Genomic DNA, 4,450 nt, shown 5'->3' on the forward strand with positions numbered 1-4,450 from the left:
TTGGAATATATTTTCCCATTCTCTCCTTGCTCGTATTGTTTCCGATGAGAGATCTGCTGTTAGCCTGATGGGATGTCCTTTGTAGGTAACTTGATGTTTTTCTCTTGTTAATCTTAGTATCTTGTCTTTGTCTGCGGTTTTGGTCAACCTGGCTATAATGTGTCTTGGAGAAGATCTTCTTGGGTTGATTCTATTTGAGGTCCTTTGTATTTCCTGGGATTGGATCTTCGAATGCCTCTCTAGATTTGGAAAGTTTTCTTGCAGGATTTCATGGAATAGATTATCAATGCCTTTATGGGTCTCCTCACCTTCTGGAATGCCAATTATCTGGATATTTGGACATTTGATGGTATCCAGTACTTCTCGCATATTATTCTCAAATTTTTGGGTCATTTTCTCAGTCTTCATGGTGGATTTTTCTAGGTCAGCCATTTTCTCTTCTACATCTGAGATTCTATTTTCTGAATGATCTAGATCATTTAGATCTTGCAGGAATTTCCTCATCTCCTGGAACTCATCAACTTCTTTCTCCTTTCTCTTTAGCATTTCATTATCTCTCTTCTCTTCCATCTCTGTTAGCTTAGACATTATGAATGATCTGAATTCCTTATTAGACATTTCCATGATTTTCACCGAACTGCTTGTGAATGAAGGAGAGTTACTCTTTTCCCTTGGAGGAGAGGTATTTTCTTGTTTTCCCATATTTCTCGTGATCCGGTGGTGATTTCTTGTCATCTGATGGATGGTGGGCTTCTTTCAAATTCTTGAAGTTCAGCCTTAATGTTCAGGAATAAGCAGACAGAGGTGATCTAGAATCTCTTTGCCGTTCTGTTGTGGTCACGCTAGCTCGTTTGTTGGAGGCTGAATTATCAGTAGAAAATCTTCATTCCCTTAAAAATCTAGTTCACTGGAGCCATGTGGAAGCTTCTCCTGAAGGCCCGGCTTCTTCTTGCTATATGTTTTTTGAAAATAATTATTAGTTTAATTTAATTATTATTATTTTAAATTTTGCAATAGATTACATGTGCTCACCAGAGAGAGAAAAAGAGAGGAGAGAGAGAGAGAAAGTGAGAAAGCAAGCTGTCAGGTCCAGTACTCAAACCATGGTCAGCCAAGTAAGAGTCCAACGCCTTAACCACCATGTCACCTGCTGACCCTTCTATACATGTTTATAAAACAGTTACAATTTTAATTTGGATTTTTTTTTTTTTTTGGAGAGGTTTTTGCTATAGGGCGCGTGTGCTGGCCAGACCGAAAGAGAGACAGAGAGACAGAAATCGAGAAATCACCCCCCATGGGGGATGGCCACGTCGCAATCCTTTCTCCTCCATTCTCTTGGGATGTTGGCCATGCACGCACACGTGCCCGGCGTGAGTTTTAAGCCACCGGGTCCGGGACGCGAACCGCTGTCGACTACGTGAGAGTCCAGTGACATAGCCATTATGCTAACTGCTGAGTCCCTAATTTGGATTTTTTTATTTTGTCTTTTTGCTAGTTTGATTTGTTTCCTCCTTAACATCATTTAAAATGTACTTTGGCATGCTTTTATATTCTCCTTGTAATTGTAATGTCAGTACCACATAAGATTCTATAGGCTTAATACATGGCCATTTCTATATTTCTCGGTAGTTGAACTATTTACTATGAAGAATGCTTTAGGCCTGGCTGGGTGGCACAATTGGTAGCAAACTGAACTGCAGTGCTGTGAGTCACGCGGCTGACTGCAGGTTTGGCCATCTGGGTTGCCTTGAAAATACGGTGGTGCATGCATTGCCCGACATCCAGGGCCTGGGAGAGCAACTGTGGTGCGATGAGACACCTTCAAGGGTGCTTCCTCTCTCTCTCTCTTATGCATGTGTACGTGCTCTCTGTCATGAATAAGACGAATAAACTTAAAAAGAGACTGCTTTAGGGCCCTACTTAGCAGTTCTCTTCCTCTTGTAGGTGGGAGGATGTGGGGCCAGCTGGCTCTCGTATCGACAGACTAACTGGTGACTTCAATGTGGAAGAAGACCATTCCCTAACTCCTTTCTAAAAATGCCTGTATTGCCTAAAGTCCCCATCGTCGGAAAAATTCAGGTTAAGACTTAAACTTCTTTCTGTGCGTGTGTGATTTTTACAATTGTTTTTAAAAACACATTTTAACTATTATAATCTGCAACGTTAACTTCAGCATCTTTTTTTTAATGAAAAATTCGTACTTAGTCACTGTGCACCTTTACAGTGTACAGTGTGGTTTCTCCCAGTGTGAGTATGGAGCACGTTAGTCAAGTCAAAGAGATCACCATATGCACTATCAGCAATAGATAACTTCTCATTTTTGCGTCTATTGAATGTTTTGCTTGGTTTTTCCCTGATCCCCTCCTTCTCACTCCCTATTACCTACCCTCTTAAACTGCTTTAAAAAATATATATATACATATATATAAAGTGTGTCTTCATTGGAGTGTGGTCACACCACAACCTCTTCTCCTTCATTTTCCCATCCTGTCAGAATTTGGGGCATGCACACACATGTGCCCACTGTGTTTTTCGAGCCACTGGGTCCAGGAATTGAACTATAGTTGACCATGTGGGATCCAGATCCTTATGCACAGATCTTAGCCACAGCACTATGGGGGCTGGCCCTTAAGCTTCATTTAAATGCGCATCCTTTTTATTTTGAGAGACAATACATAAGTCGTTTTCACCCATGACTTCACCATTACTAAGTAATGTAATAGACTGATTTGCATCTACCAGGCATATGTTAAAGGGACAACTGAGTTTTGACGTGGTATCTCTGCAGGGACAGATGTGTCTCAGGCTGGGGAGCCCTTGATGACAGGGACTGTCCAAGGGCTCTTGATGCTTGGTTCATAATGAAACTCCAAGAAGAAGGAGAGAAGTCTGTTCTGAGAATGGATGGGCCCCACACCTGCAGTTAGCTTTTTCTTCTTTTTTTTTTTTAAGAGAGAGACTTTTGCTACAGGGCATGTGTGCTTGCTAGAGAGACAAGAGATAGAGAGACAGAAAGTGAAAAATCATCCCCTGGGGGGTTGGCCATGCCACAATCCCTTCTCTTCCATTCTCCTCTAGGGATTATGGGCATGCATGCACATGCAACTGGCTTGATTTTTGAACCGCTGGGTCCAAGACTTGAACCGTGGTCGACTACTTGGGAGTCCAGTGACAAACCATGATGCCATCTGCTCGTCCCTGCAATCAACTTCTTTACAGTTCCTCTCTGAATAACAGCTTCCCCCGCTATTGCCATTCCTCATAGCCTTATTCTGAAGCTGTAGCCTGTGCTTTGAGTAAGCCAAAGTGACATCTGTACCAGTAGACAACCTCTGGTCTCTAGCACTTTTGTATCTGTGGGCGGGGCCCAGGGAGGGCCTGAAAGGACAGGAGCAGGCTGCCTCTGTGATCCTTGCTTCCAAATCAAAAATAGCACCAGGAATGTCTGGAGTGCTTTAGCAGAGTGATGAAGCAGGGAAGGCAACTGAGCGTGTACCCGGTAAAATCTCATGATTATTATTATTTCTAGGAAATGGGGTCTATGGATTAACGAATCCAGACAGCCCTTACATGGGAAAAATTAAGTTAAATGTCACTGGCATTAACAGTTGAACTACCAGCCAGCTCTTGCTGGGCAGCCCAAAAGCATGAAATAGAATGTGTTTTTCACATCTGCTACCTCTGCCTTCTGAGGTGATTATTTTTGAACTTTGTCTTGCTCAGTGACCCCCAGCTGGCCAGCCTGCTCGTGGCCATGTGGGGCTAAAAAGCAAATGATCAGCTCTGCGTGTTTCCTGGGATGGGCCTTGCAGATCTCCCACCTTTTGTCTTGTCAAGCAAAGCGAGGTTCCTTAGGAAACGTGTGTTCTGTGCCAGCAATCAAGACACCTGGTGACTGAGGTGAGGGCTCTCGAGCACGGACATGGGTGTGTTTCTCTCTCAACAAACCAGGACCTGGAGGTTCAATGTGAATCACATTACATAAAGATTTGGATCATTGGGGACCAGCAGTTGACATAATGGATTTCCATGTAGTCAACCGTGGTTCGAGTCCTGGACCCGGTGGCTTAAACTCACGCCAGGTGTGTGTGCATGTGTGCCCAAGATCCTGAGAGGACAGTGGAGGAGAGTGGATTGTGGCGTGGCCATCATCCTGGGGGTGGGGGGGGGTGATTTCTCACTTTCGGTCTCTCTGTCTCTCTCTCTCTATAGCAAAAACCTCTCAAAAAAAAAAAAAAAGATTTGGATAATTGAGGCAGACCAGAGATGCCCTTTCCCTTGAATGCCAGGGTAATGGACTCAGTTTTTGGCTTTCTTTAGGGAAGGCATGCACATACTGCTCTCGATGGGCCATTCACATTACGTACTCAGGGTTGAAACAGGCTAGTGGTGAAAAAAGAATGAATGTGTGTGTAAATGTGTAAACAACAAGGAGAGAGTGAGCTTGCTT

Source organism: Tupaia chinensis, unplaced genomic scaffold (assembly GCF_000334495.1).
Source record: "Tupaia chinensis unplaced genomic scaffold, TupChi_1.0 Scaffold000147_1, whole genome shotgun sequence".
Taxonomy (NCBI): domain Eukaryota; kingdom Metazoa; phylum Chordata; class Mammalia; order Scandentia; family Tupaiidae; genus Tupaia; species Tupaia belangeri.